Source organism: Bos javanicus, chromosome 17, assembly GCF_032452875.1.
Source record: "Bos javanicus breed banteng chromosome 17, ARS-OSU_banteng_1.0, whole genome shotgun sequence".
Taxonomy (NCBI): Eukaryota; Metazoa; Chordata; class Mammalia; order Artiodactyla; family Bovidae; genus Bos; species Bos javanicus.
Window position 1 is genome coordinate 46,926,939 of NC_083884.1, and position 15,379 is coordinate 46,942,317.

At 47.7% G+C, this 15,379-nt stretch overlaps 1 protein-coding gene and 1 non-coding gene across 9 annotated transcripts in view; both read left to right on the forward strand.

Annotated features, from left to right (window-relative positions):
* The window catches only part of RIMBP2 (RIMS binding protein 2), a 325,711-nt gene that overhangs the window by 27,460 nt on the left and 282,872 nt on the right, over window positions 1-15,379 (forward strand). The gene's annotated exons all lie outside the window — the stretch shown is intronic.
* Window positions 2,915-2,987, forward strand: TRNAE-UUC (transfer RNA glutamic acid (anticodon UUC)). Its single transcript has one exon. It is a non-coding gene; the product is annotated as a tRNA-Glu (tRNA).

Here is a 15,379-nt window from a genome sequence, read left to right on the forward strand (position 1 = left end):
CCTCTGTCATTTCTTCTGGACTTCCTTCAGGGGGTCAGTATTTGGAGGGTGCATGAACCCTCCAGGCCTGGGCATCTCCTCCTGCCCCAGCCCAGCATCCCAGAGCGGGAGGCCTGGGTGTGCACAGTGGCGTGTGCAGAGTCAGAGCTGTGGGCAAGGCGAGGCATTGATGTGGGTGGCATGTGATTTCCGGAGGTCCAAGTCACCCGAGGCTGCTTTCTTGTCTGTAACCAGCTTGTTTTAGCTCTGCTTTTTCTTAAGATCAGGAAAGTTGATCTTGTCACTGGAGGATAAATTTGATTACTTTGTGTTTTCTCTATCGTTTCAAAATTTCACAGTTAATTTCTCTTCCATGGAGAGGGGGTGTGGAGGGTACAGCTGGCTGAGGTCAGCTCGACCATCAAAGTGGAGGCTAGGCATAACTGGTCCAGAATATTCCTTCCCCCTCCCCTGGGGTGTGGGATATGTGGGGAGAAGGCTTCCTTTACTCTGTCAGAATACAGTCCTGCCGCACTGGGGACCACTGGTGTTTTCTGAATAATTCCTCTATTGATTAGTGATAAACCATTCAGTTCAGTTCAGTTGCTCAGTCTTGTCCAACTCTTTGTGACCCCATGGACTGCAGCACGCCAGCCCTCCCTGTCCATCACCAACTGCCGGAGTTTACCCAAACTCATGTCCATTGAGTCGGTAATGCCATCCAGCCATCTCATCCTCTGTACTGATTCATAATTCCACTTGCGATTAGTCTGGAATTCAATCATAACAGCAGTACTAACAATCACTAACCCTATAAGGGGGGAGCTGTCATTCTCTGTGCTTGTGGATGGGGCTTGAGACCAGGGAACAGAAGTCACCTGCCCAGTCTCATGAGGCTGGTGAGTGAAGCAGTCAAGTGCACTGGGGATCGTTGGGCAGAACTCACACCCTAACCATCATGCCACACTGCCGCCGAGGAGGGTGCTGACCCGTTTCTGCACTCACTTCTCTCCCTATGGCTCCTGCAAGGGGAGTTAATCCCCCAAATGGGGCTGGGAAATGACCTTCAGTAGGTGGCACTGGCCATGTTTAAGAGTCTTAAGCCAGATTGGCTAGTTCTTGCCTTAGCTCTCTGATCTTCGGGGTGTGTAATTATGGGTGTGTTTCTTTATATTTTTCTTATAGCTTTTTATTTTATATTGGGGTATAGCCGATTAGCAATGTTGTGATACCTTCAAATGAACAGAGAAGGGACTCAACCATACATATACATGTGTCCATTCTCCCCCCAACTCCCCTCCCATCCAGGCTGCCACGTAACCTTGAGCAGTTTCTTGTGCTATATAGTAGGTCCTTGTTGGTTATCCCTTTAAAATACAGCAGTGTGTACCTGTCCATCCCAAATTTCCCGAGCATCCGTTCCCCCATCCTTCCCACCCCCTGCCTTGGGCAACTGTAAGTTTGTTCTCTGACATGCAATGGGTGTATTTCTTAACCTCTCTGTGCCTCGTTTTCCTACCTATAGAGCAATGTCATCTATCTCTTTCTCAAAGGATTGAGCTAATACAAATAAACTGCTCAGTACCCAGTAAGCACTCAGTACATATTTTAGCTCTTACCATTATTCTCATTCAGATGGGGAGGCTGTAGATGGGGTGTTTTGAGGATTAAATGAGTTGAATGATGTGAAACATTCAGGACAGGGCCTGGCAGACAGTGAGGGCTCTACACATGCTAGTTAGTATTATTACTGCTATGGTTCTTGGATCCCAAACAGACCAGACAGTAAAATGACAATGGAATGAATAGGATGAGATAAACAAGACAGGATCCCACCTGATACATGAATGGGGACCTTCTCCTCACACCCCGTGCTCCGGGTGGGAGGTTGTCCCTGAAAGCCTTACTTCCACTCAGCTGACTGATGGCAGAGCTGACCCCCTGCACCAGCCCGTCCTTCACTGGTGCCCTCATCCAGCACAGGATGAAAACATCACATTCTCCCTGCTGTCAGTGACTTGAATGTTTGAGCAGCCATTTACATCTTTCTGATGGGTAATCTGCATAAACAGCCACATGGAGATGAGGCTCGGCTCTCATGTGGCTCCTTTATGAAATCCTCGCTGCCATGTTGGCCTGGGTGTGTGTTGGATGCTCAGTCATGTCCTCTTTGACACCGCATGGACTGTAGCCTGCCAGGCTCCTCTGTCCATGGGATTGTCCAGGCAGGAATACTGGCACGGGATCCATTCCCATCTCCAGGGGATCTTTCCCACCCAGGGATCAAACCCGGGTCTCCCTCCTTGCAGGCAGATTCTTCATCGCCTGAGCTACCAGGGAAGCCTGTCGACTTGGGTAAGGGCTAAAGCCCAGACCTGCTGGGTTATTTCAGGTCAAAATCAGATTTGATGTAGGGACTCCCCAGTTCTGATCTGTTTCAAGAGCCTCAAGCAAAGGTGCTTTCACTGGCTCTTTGAAGTTTGTTTTGACTTGAGTCTCCTGGGCAGTGAAGCCTAGATTTTTAAATAGATGCTTCTGCAGTTTATTTATTTTTCTTTTCTTATGAGCAGAGCTGCCTAAACCATGTGGGAAGGAGAGACTTGTGCAGGGAATGGCATCGTGCAGTCCTGCTCGGGGTGTAGGGGCTGTGATGGGCTCGGCCTCTCTCTGTTTGGCTTTTGCGCACTGCATCTGGGAAGATGCTCAGTTGGAGCTCGGCCCCACTGTCTGGGCAGACAGGACATTTCTGCAGCGCGGGGAGCCTGAGGCTCTTTCCTTCTGCCCTGCACAGGGACCTGGAGGCCTATAGAAGAAAGGGAGAGGGAGAAACAGTGGCGGGGAGGAGGGGGGCCTCGAACACAGTAGATAAAGCAGCAGACACATTCGCTGATATTTCACCAGACAGGAGCACATCAGAAACAGGTGTGCTGGGACTTCCCTGGTGGTCCAGTGGTTAGGACTCTGTGCTTTCACTGCAGGGGATATGGGTTCGATCCCTGGTCAGGGAACTAAGCTCCCACATGCCTTGCAATGCAACAAAAAATAATAATAAAAATACTTTATTAAAAAAAGAAACAGGGGTACCCCTGGGGGTTAATGGGTGCACCTGGCCCATGGGACAGCTGTGTCTCCTCTTGACCACCCTCACCCCCAGGATAGTTCTGTGACTCACAATCTCTGGAGAAACGAATGGGGGAAACAGAACTCTTTTCATCCCAGAAGTACATACATACAGAAAGGCTTGGATTAGGTGCCCCAGGATCCCTGGGTTCTGGACCGTGTTTTGCAATGAATGGGTTGGTCACCTCACTGCCTAGGTTTGGTCTTCATGGTTCCAAAGTGCAGATAGTAATCTCATGCTGTAACTGAAACTGGGGTCTGGCCGGTCGCCACTCAAAAGCCAATAAAAGGGCCAGGTTGGTGGAGATGAAACTTTGCTTTGTTTTGGATGTTCGAAACCAGGGTGGGGTTGGGAGGGCAGACTCCTGTCCAAAGGCTGATTCCCCCCACCCCTACTGACCACTAGTGGGCAAGAGCTTTTATAGGCGGAGGGAGGGGGCTCCATGAGAAACAGCACAGTCAGCTCTGACAGCCATCTTGAAATTGGTCATCAGTGGTCTGACCAGCATCATCTTGATTGTTTTCAGTACAGTTAGTCTTCAGATCCAGGGTCAGCTTGTTTCAATTTCTTGAGGGCTGGTCTCAAAATTGTGGCCACTTATGTCATGGCCTCAGTCTAGTCATCATGTAGTTAACTTCTTTCACTTGGGGGGGGGGTTTCAGTATTGACAAGATAGCTCACAGGATATGGCTTAGACTATTATCTACAGCCCTTGAGAAGGAACAAAAGGTCCTTGACTATGTTTAATGACTAACTGCTGCTGCTGCTGCTGCTGCTAAATTGCTTCAGTTGTGTCCGACTCTGTGTGACCCCATAGATGGCAGCCCACCAGGCTCTGCCGTCCCTGGGATTCTCCAGGCAAGAACACTGGAGTGGGTTGCCATTTCCTTCTCCAAAGCATGAAAGTGAAAAGTGAAAGTGAAGTCGCTCAGTTGCGTCCGACTCGTAGCAACCCCATGGACTGCAGCCTACCAGGCTCCTCCATCCATGGGATTTTCTAGGCAAGAGTACTGGAGTGGCTTGCCATTGCCTTCTCCGTTAATGACTAAAAAATTATTATTTAGTCCTGTTGGGCAGCTTTCCTTTGTTTCTCCATTTTTCAGTTCTCTGATTAAACTTATTCTTTGGCCAAAGTTTTTCCAGAGACTAAAAGCAGGCAGAGGACCTGGGGTGGGGGGCAAGGACCTTAGAGTCCTGCTCGTTCCAGCACCACTGTTTCCCAAACTCGGGTCATGCAGGCATCACCTCCCAACCTGGTGCATGTGTGTTGTGAGTGGTGGTGTTTTACTTGCTCCTTTATCTCTTCAGCGGGGTGATGTTCCCCCTCCATAAGGCCAGCTTTGTGATTTCTTTTTGCCCCAGTTGTCCAAGCCTACGCCATTACTGACTTAATATCTGTTTTCAGTGGACTCATTTTCCTTTTTAAAGACATTTATGGAGGCTAAAAATAAACAAATGCAATTTTATGTGATTATTGTAAATGAAATCTTTATATCATGTTAGATGAAGCAGGACTAAAAATGAAACGAGTAAAGATAAGAGATGTCTAATTGGTCCTAAACATCTTCTCCTGCCTGCCTGGGCTCGGCTCCTGAGGTGCCCTCTCTGTTGAGGGGGGTTTTGTGAGTGGAGCTTTCGAAAGGTGTTGAAGACAGTCTGGTCCTGATCGATACTTCCTCCTGCAGGAACTCATGTAAGAGAACAGATAATGAATTAATGTCATTTAATGCTGCCCCTGAATAATAATAATACTAAACAAAGAACACTGTAACAGCTGACAGTGACATTCAGCTCTCTCTGTGTGCCAAGAAATGTTGTAAACACTTTGCAGGTTTTAGCACATTAAATCTTCAAGGGAGGGACTTCCCTGGTGGGTCCAATGGTGAAGCATTTGCCTTTCAATTCAGGGAATGTGAGTTCAATCCCTGATCCAGCAACTAACATCCCACATGTGTGTCGGACATGACTCTTTGTGACCCCATGGACTGTGGCCTGCCAGGTTCCTCTGTCCATGGGATTCTCTAGGCAAGGATACTGGAGTGGGTTGCCATTTCCTTCTTCAGGGTATCTTCCCCACAGAAAGATCTAACGCACATCTCTTAAGTCTCCTGCATTGGCAGGTGGATCTTCACCAGCTGAGCCACTGGAGAAACCCCCCTGACCTGACCCCTCGCTGGAGGGCAACTAAGCCCATGTGATGCAACTATTGAGACCGTGCACCCCAACTAGAGAGTCTGTATGCCCCAACAGAAATCCCATGTGCTGCAACTAAGACCCGACACAGCCAAATTAAAGAAAAAAAATAGATGAAGCAAAAGACAAACAGACAAATTATTAAAAACAAAACAAAACCAACTTTCTAGCAGCCCTACAAGGTTGTAGCATATGCTCAATCACTTCAGTCGTGTCCGAATCTTTGCAACCCTTGGACGGTAGGGTCCATACTGGAGTGGGTTGCCATGCCCTCCTCCAGGGGGTCTTCCCAACCCAGGAATCAAACCTGCGTCTCTTAAGTCTCCCGCACTGGCAGGCAGGTTCTTTACCACTAGCGCCACCTGGGAAGTCCCTGTGGGCTGACTGTGGCCCCAGAAGATGCATCTGAATCCTAAGCTCTGGAATTCTGACTATTGCCTGAAAGAGTGGAAGAGCAAATATCATTTACAGGGCAAAGGATAGGATCACACTAAGGACCTTGAGAGGAGGAGCTTATTATCCTGGATCATCTAGTGGGCCCTGGATGCAACTGCATGCACAGACACAGAGCAGGAGGCCATGTGACCATGGGGCAGAGACTGGAGGGATGTGGCCAGAAGCCAAGGAAGCCTGGAGGCGCTAGAAAGTGGATGGAGTAGAAAGAGTCCTCCCCTCAAGCCCCAGAGACCTTGGTTTCAGACTTCGGCCCTCAGATCTGTTATTGTGTGCAGTCGCTCAGTCATGTCTGATTTCTGCGACACCAGCCCACCAGGGAGAATGAATTTCTGATGTTATCAGCCAAATGGTTTGCTGTAATTTGTTACTGCAGCCATGGGAAACTCACACAGTGGGCATGACTGCTATCACTGTTGTGTGGATGAAGAAACTAAGCTACAGAGAGGTGGAGTAATTAGCCTGAGATCACACAGCCAGGAAGTGGCAAAGCTGGCATTTGAACCAGGGTGATTGGACTGGAGAGTATGGGAATCTTGGAACTTCCCAGAGGCTTCACACTGCTCACTGGCAGGCCTGCCCCACTTTGGGAAAACTGGGGACAGGCGGGCAGACTCATCAGCAGAAATTATTTAGAAAGCATGTCAAAACATGGGAAGCAGACTTCTCTGTGTTCCAGTGATTGAGACTCTGTGCTTCCACTGCAGAGAGTGTGGGTTTGATCCCTGGTCTGGGAACTACGATCCCACATGCCTCATGGTTATGTGTATGTTAGTTGCTCAGTCGTGTCCAACTCTTTGCGACCCCATGGACTGTAGCCCGCCAGGTTTCTCTGTTTATGGGATTTCCCAGGCAAGAATACTGGAGTGGGTTGCCATCTCCTTCTCCAGGGGATCTTCCCAACCCAGGGACTGAACCTGGGTCTCCTGTGGCTCCTGCAGTGCAGGCAGATTCTTTTACCATCTAAGCCACCAGGGATGCTCATGGTGGGGCCAAATAAATAAAACTTTGACCGAGGACCTGCAGAGGCGATTTCCCCTCACCCCTGCTCCTGGTGGCTCAGCCCTCCTTGCAGTCCTTGTCAGGGCCCTCTCCTGGGTCTTGGTGCCAGGGGAGGGTCAGTGCATTGGCCCCACACGCACTCTCCAGAGGTCCCTGGACCTCCAAGCACCACTTCATAGGAGAGAGCTCCAGCTGGGGCATTTGGACACAGAAAGGAGATGTTTAAGGGAGACTTCGTTGATGTTCTCCAGAATACAACAAAAGTGGAGCCGCCTGCCTCACCAGCCTGTGATGGACCCAGTGTGTCCTAGAGGGACGCCTCCTTGGTGGCCTGGCCCCCGGCCTCTGCCCTGTGCTGAGTGACCTGAGGTTCCTCCTGTTGTTTCCTCCCTTCTACCCTCACCTGTCTCTTCATTTCCTACAGCATTTCTTCTCTGCTGTTCTATTACGGGGTGCTATTTTATTTTTCTTTCTTCTCCCCTAGGGATCTCCGTTTAAACACACACACACCAAAATACTCCACTGATTAGATTTGTTGAATCTTAGAATGTGGAAAGTCAACGTGAGCCCAGAGCAGGCTGCAGGCGGCAGCTTGTGGGTGAAAAGCTGATCGGGGTCAGGAGGGGGCAGCCCGGTCACGTGAGGGCTAATGCCTCTCAGATCCTGATTACCCATTACCGGGGAGCTGACCCGGCGCCCTGCCCAGAGCCAGGTGGGCAGACCCCAGGCTGGGGCTGAGTTGGGAGGGGGACCACCATCCTCAAGCCACTGTGGTTCAGGAGAGGATGCTGGATGGCAAAAGGCATGTCCACGCTTTTAAAAAATGATGATCACTTACCCTTTCTCCCTGAATTCTAAAGGTAATTTTCAAACACTGATGGTAGCCCATCATTTTCTTATTAGCAAATTGAGGCTTCTCTGGCAGCCAGTGTAATAACTGAAGATGACCCTCACATACTGGGCAGCGAGGGGCACCTGCTTGATGATAAGTGGTGACTGTAAAAGGCAGATGAAATAGGAAATAGATGGTGAGCAGCCAATCCCGGGTTAACTGGCTCCCCTGGTGGTCCCGGGTCCGACATTCTGGCACCTGCAGCAATTATTTTAGGATTCGAGACCAACAATCCAGCCTGCGCCCACTGAGGTGACCCAGTGACCTGCATGCTTTATGGAAAAGATCCTATTATCATGAACTTCTCGGGGCACCTAAAATGTAACAGCATTTACTGAAATGAGCAAATTACTGGAAATCATAGTCTTGTCGTCTTGGCCCAGGAATGAAGGAGAAGAAATAAATGATGCTGATGCTGTTAACGTACAGAGCATCCTCTGTGAAACTCTCTGAGTTTTTAATTTTTTATTGAATTTTCACAGCCTTATATTATGAATGCCGCTTTTAAGGATGGGCTTTATTGGATGAGGCTCAAGAATTTAAGTAACTTGTTCAAAGTCACAGTTTGTAACAGGGTGGGTGGGGTTGGGCAAGATTCTATTCTGTATAATCTGATTCTAGAGCCTTATCTCTTAACCAGTGTGCAGTGGTTCTTATTAGAATAGATTAATAGCTGAAAAGAAATTCTTTAAATTCCCGTAGGGAAAGTGTAAAAGTGTTAGTCGCTCAGTCATGTCCGACTCTTTGTGACCCCATGTATTATAGCCCACCAGGCTCCTCTGTCCATGGAATTTCCCAGGCAAGAATACTGGAGTGGGTTGCCATTCTCTTCTCCAGGGGATCTTCCCAACCCAGGGATTGAACCCCGGTCTCCTGCATTGCAGGCAGATTCTTTCCCATCTGAGCCACCAGGGAAAGGAAGGACAAATACACATGTTCCCTCCTTCCCTCCCTCCTTCTTTCTCTCTGTCTCTCTGTCACACACACACCATTTCCACCTATTTTCTCTTTCAACTCTCTCTCTTTTAAAAAAATATATTTATTTTTTTGCTGCATCAGGTCTTAGTTATGTGGGATCTTTCACTGCAGTGCACTGAGTCTCTAGCTGTGGCATGAGGGCTCCAGAGTGAGTGGGCTCAGTAGCTGTTCTGCGAGGATTTAATTACTCTGTGGCATGTGGGATCTTAGTTCCCAGACCAGGGATTGAACCCATGTACCCTGCATTGCAAGGCAGATTCTCAACCACTGGGCCACCAAGGAAGTCCTTCCTCCAGCTCCTGGATAACTAAGTGACTATATCATTATTGACTTTGGTAAAGTCAAAATCATTTCCAAGGGTTCAGCTCTAAGTTCCATTTTTCTCCCTACTCTTATGCAAATAGTCAATCCCATTCTTTTGTTAAGAAGAGTAGTTTGGTTAACTGGAACTCTGGACATTTCTTGCACTGGATTATTGACTGAAATCAGCTGGATCCAGGAGCAGTGCTGTTGGGTAACCTCTTCCATGCTGTTATTTGGTGTGGGGGTGGGGGGCCCTTTGCAGCAATGCTCTTTTCTATACCTCCTGACCCCCCTCAAGTGCATGTATGAGGGTCGAATGGACACCCAGCAGGGTTGAAGGGTGTATGCCAGCTTTCTCCCCCTTGTCCAGAACTGTGGCGGAGGTGGGCGGGTAGGCTTCAACAGCTTTGTCCCACTTCTTTGATTGTAAGGTCCTGTGCATGCCTGCATGTGTGCTAAATCACTTCAGTCATGTCTGACTCTTTGCAACTCTATGGACTGTAGCCTGCCAGGCTCCTCTGTCCATGGGATTCTGCAGATGCGAATACTGGTGTGGGTTGCCATGCCTTCTTCCAGGGGATCTTCCTGACCCAGGGATTGAACCCACGTCTCTTATGTCTCCAACATTGGCAGGTGGGTTCTTTACCACTAGCGCCAACTGGGAAGCCCTTAAGGTTCTATAGTCAGTTGTAAACCTGTTTTGCCCTCTAAGTTCAAGGATCCATTTTAAAAGACATATTTGAGTTTGGCTAAAATGTCTTGGAGAAAAACATGAATTCTGCAGCTGTCCATCAGGCTGTTGTTGCAGGACCATGCTTCATCTGAAGGTTGGATCCTTCCTTCTCTGTCTCAGTCTCTGTTTTGTCTGCAGGTGTTCCTTACCTTGTGCAGCATCACTCTAATCTCTGCCATCATCTTCATGCCCTTCTGCTCTGTGCCTCCATCTGTCCTTTTCTGTCTTCTGTATGGACAGACTCACTGGATTTGGGGCCACTCTAATCCACTATGATCCCATCTCAATTTTTACATTCATTCTGTTACTTGAAGGTGTGTGTGGGTCTGGCTCACCGCTCAAAAGCTAACAAACAAGCTAGGTTGGTGGAAAGGGAAGTTTGCTTTATTTTAGATGCTGGCACCTCTGTCCAAGGGCTGACTCCACCCACTTTCTACTAGCAACCAGTGGGGCAAGAGCTTTTATAGACAGAAGAAGGGGGATAGATGTAGGAACAGCACAGTCAACTCTGACAGTAATCTTCAAATTGATTATCGGTGGTCTGACCAGTGTCATCTTGATTGTTTTAGGTACAGTTAATCTTGAGTTCCAGCGTCCATTTGTTCCCATTTCTCTGAGCCCAGTTCTTAGAGTTGTGCCAGCTCATGTCCAGGGTACAGTCTGGTCATCATGTAGTTAACTTCTCCACCTGGGGTTTTAGTATCTATAAGACAGCTCACAGGATGTGGCTCAGAATATTATCTACAGCTCTTGGGAAAGAACTAAAGGTCCTTGACTTTGCTTAATGACTACATTATTATTTTTTGGTCTTCTTTGTTTTCCTTTGTTTCTGCATTTCTCATTTCTGTGATTAAAATTATTCTTTGACTAACATTTTCCACAGACAGAAGACATGCGGGGGTGGGGGGACTATAGGGTTCTGCTTCGTTTCAATTCCATCCGCAAAGGCTCTATTTCCAAATAAGGTCACATTCAGAGGTTCTGAGTGGACGTGAATTTGGAGGGACACCATTCAAATCACCATCATGACTGTCCACCCAAGGGGACCTTTGAGGGTGGAGGCTGGTGTTTCAGGATTCCCCTCAGTTCAGGTGACATCCGAAGGAACCGATAGAGGGAGAAAAAAAGGCTGATGTTGAGGGACTGGGTTTTGTGAGTCTCTGTGGATACGACCAACGTGGTGTGAGAAAACACCATACAAAGTACAAGATTGTCAAGATTGTTGTCTGGCCAGTGACAGTTCAGGAAGTATTTTTCCTTAAACCAGTTGGGTGGTTGGGGGCCGCTAACGGCTCTCAGAGGTTGCAAATGGGCATTAACTTGCAGGCTGAATGCCACTCCACATGTTTTTGTTTGGCCCACATAGAGTTAATTAAAAATGATAAAAATTGGTTCCCATCATTCAAACCTTGGAATATTCCCTCCCTAGGTATACAGTGTTATTTTTTTTTAATTGGAAGATAATTGCTTTACAGTGTTGTATGGGTTTTTGCCTGTACAATAAGGTGAACCAGCCATGCATGCATGCTTGATCTACCAGTCGTATTCGACTCTGTGACCCCATGGACTGTAGCCTGCCGGGCTATTCTGTCTGTGGAATTTTCCAGGCAAGAATACTGGAGTGGGTTGCCATTTCCTACTTCAAGGGATCTTCCCAACCCAGGAGTCAAACCCGCGTCTCTTGAGTTCCTGCATTGGCAGGCAGGTTCTTTATCACTGTGCCACTTGGGAGGAATCAATCATGAATATGCATGCATCTCCTCCCTCTTGAGCCTCCTCCCATCCCTCTAGGTCATCGCAGAGCACCAGGCTGAGCTCCCTGAGCTACACAGCAGCTTCCCACTAGCTCTCATTTTACACGGGTAGTGTATGAATGTCGGTCTTACTCTCCCAATCTGTCCCACCGTCTCCTCCCCCCACTGCACCCACAAGTCCATTCCCTACATCTGCATCTCTCTTCCTGCCCTGCAAATAGGTTCATCATTACCATTTTTCTAAATTCTGTATACACGTGTTAATATGTGATACTTGTATTTTTTCTCTTTCTTACTTCACTCTGTGTAACCGGCTCTAGGTTCGTCCACTTCAGTTCAAATTTTTGAGACAAAAAATTTATAAAAGAGCCAACTTTGGACTTTTGTGGCTTCGGAACAATAGCCAGTGAGGTTGACTTCATGAATCTCCCTTCTAGAGGGGAACAGGGTTCTCTGGTGAAGGGCCACGGAGAGGGCAGAGGGCCAGCACATTTGGGGTGATGAATGGGGTGGATGAAAGACTCACTGGTCACGTGGACAAGTGAAAGAATGCATTGGATGAGTGTGGAGAGAGGTTCCGCTGCTGTCATGAGATCCAAAAGAAATGGGTTAAAGGTACATGCTCTTGGTTGAGTAATAGTCCACGTCAGGGGCTCCACAGGATTCTGCTGTGGAGAAACCCAGGTTCCTGCTGTCTTGTAGCTCTGCTCTGGCTTCCACTGTTTGATCCAAATGTTTTATCGCTGCAAACTCATCCTGGATGGCAGGAACGGAGTTGAGGTGAAGGTGAGGGTATACACCTTCCTGGGGGGACCGCCCAGGGTCGCCACATGGCTTCTTTTACATCTCGTGGGTAAGACTTAGTGACTTGGCCATGCCTGACTTCCCAGGCTGGGAAAGGTTAAGTCACTCCCTGGGCAGCCATCTGTCCAGCTGCAGCATCCTGTTCATGTGTATGAGGGGAGAATGGATACTAACGACCACTGGGAGTCTCCACCATAGTACAGAACTTGGCTTTAGGTGCTAGATTTGAGGATGATGGAGCCTTCGGACTTCCCGATGGCCTTCTCTTTGAACGACCAGCTTGATGGTGGAATGAAATGGCACCACCATCACTAAATGTTAGACTGGTGTGCTTGTGCATCATTTTCCAGGTCCTGAAGATGGTGTTGTACTTCCAGTCTGACATATTTGAAGTGAAACTCACATTCTTTTGTGAAGCCAAGGTGATAGAGCAGAAGGCTGCTTCTGAGCCCTGGTTGGCTCTGCAAGTCTCCACATCCCCTTGCTGGCCACACCTGGCCTTCTTTATGCATATACATTCCCCCCTCCAACCCCGGATCCTCCAGCTAATTTAGCTCTAGAACCAGAGCTGTGGATGTTACCAGAAGCTTTTGAGCAGCAACTCAGGAGGGACCTGTCAGCTGCACGGGTGGCAGAGTTGAGGGACAGAAGGAGGGTTTCATTATCACATGAGGTGTAGAGACGAACAGGGAAATGTCCTTCACACCTCGCACTCCGAAACAGGAAATGTATTCTCCTTTAAAACCAAAGGTGGTGCTAGTGGTAAAGAATTTGTCTGCCAATGCAGGAGATGCAAGAGATGCTAGTTTGATCCTTGGATTGGGAAGATCCCCTGGAGTAGGAAGTGGCAACCCACTCCAGTATTCTTGCCTGGAAAATTCTGTGGACAGAGGAGCCTGGTGGGCTATAGTCCATGGGATCGCAAAGAGTCAGACACAACTGAGTGACTGAGTATGGTTACTGTTTAAAACCAAAAGCAAATACCTCCCAAGTGGAGTAGTGCAGATCTCTGGTCTTTGGAGAAGCTCAGGTGTGAACAGGTATTTGCTACCGACAGAAGAATGGGATAGAGAACGTGTCATCTGAGGGTCAGAGCACAGAGAGAGGGGAGCTCGGGGCAGAGAAAGCCTTGGAAAAGAACTGGTGTGTGAAAGGGCTTTGGATTTTTTTTAAAATTGAAACTCTAATTAGAAACCTATCTGTTGTTGTTGTTCAGTCGATAAGTCGTGTTCAACGCTTTGCAACCCCATGGACTGCAGCACAGCAGGCTTCCTGGTCCTTCACTAAGCTGAACTCACATCCACTGAGTCAGTGATGCCATCCAACCATCTCATCCTCTGTTGTCCCCTTCTCCTCTTGCCCTCAATCTTTCCTAGATCAGGGTCTTTTCCAATGAGTCAGCTCTTCCCATCAGGTGGCCAAAGTATTGGAGTTTCAGCATTAGTCCTTCAGATGAATATTCAGGGTTGATTTCCTTTAGGATTGACTGGTTCAATCTCCTTGCTTTCCAAGGGACTCTCAAGAGTCTTCTCCAGAAAACTGTAGACCCATCATAAGCTCCTTCGGTAACTTTTAGTTCAGAAAACTCTCCTGGTTGAAGACATTTTAAAAAGTGACAGAAGCACAAAGATGGGAGTCTAGAAAGAGTCTTATGAGCATCGTTTCTTTGCTCCTCTGCACCAGGGCCCCAGATGAGGCCAGTTCCCATGCAGTTGGCTGATGCCTTGTCAGATCCTTCTCCTGGGAAGCCTAGAATGCACTTTCCCCTGGACCTTGGAGGATCTCTGATGCTGCTTTCCTTATTTAGATATAGGCGGGGACTCTTACCAGAAGTTCAGCCAGGTCTACTACTGGGCTACTACTGGAATCTGCACTTTTGATGTCATCTTCAGAAGAGGCCACACGATTTTCTTTAGCATCAGCTTCTCTACAGTCACATTTATTGCTTTACTGGCTTTTCTGCTTCCCCAGTTATAACATAGGCTGCAGGAGGGTGGGGCTGTCTTGTCTGCTCATCACACCGCAGCACAGGGAGTGTTGCCGTGTGGTGGGCACTCAGAGCTTGCTGGGTGAGTGACAGAATGAGTCCAGTTTTTCTAGCCAGAATGTGCCTGTTTACCAGGGGGCACAAAAGAAGCACCAACTGCCCTTAGGATGTGAAACACTTTCTGTGAACCCAGACTATCTCGCTCATCTCTAAGTAGCTTGACCAATGGACGTTTGCCCATTGCTTCCATGCTCTCACACCGTGATCAAACATGAAGAGAGCTTAAGGGAATGGTAACTGGAAAGTCAGAATTCAGGGTTTCTTTTCTGACTCATGGTGGGGAGGGAACAATCTTTCTCTTACTTTTTAAATTTATTTTATTGAAGTATAGTTGGTTTACAATGGTGTGTTAGTTTCTGCTATACAGCAAAGTGATTCAGTCATACATGTGTGTGCTAAGTTGCTTTAGTCATGTCTGACTCTGTGTGACCCTATGCACTGTAGCCTGCCAGACTCCTCCGTCCATGGGATTCTCCAGGCAAGAACACTGGAGTGGGTTGCCTGCCCTCTTCCAGGGGATCTTCTCAACCCAGGGATTGAACCTGTGTCTCCTGGTATCCTGCACTGGCAGGCAGGTTTTTTGTTTTTTGTTTTTACCACTAGTGCCACTTGGGAAGCCCTCAGTTTTATATATATATTCTTTTTTATGTTCTTTTCTAGTTTATCCCAGGATACTGAGTATAGTGCCTGTGCTATACTATAGAACTTTGTTGTTTTCCCATTTTATGTATAATAGTTTGCATCTGCTAATCCCAAACTCCCAATCCATCCCTCCCCCCTTACTCCTCCCCCTTGGCAACCACAAGTCTGTCTTCCATGCCTGTGAGTCTGTTTCCGTTTAATGGATAAGTTCATTTATGTCATATTTTAGATTCCACATATAAGTGATATCATATCATATTTGTCTTTCTCTATCTGACTTACTTCACTTAGTGTGATAATCTCTGGTTACATTCATGTTGCTACAAATGCCGTTATTTCATTGTTTATGGCTGAGTGATATTCCATTGTATGTATGACCACATCTTCTCTATCCACTCATCTGTTGATGGGCATTTGGGTTGTTTCCATCTCTTGGCTATCACGAATAATGCTGCTATGGACACAAGGGTACGTGTAT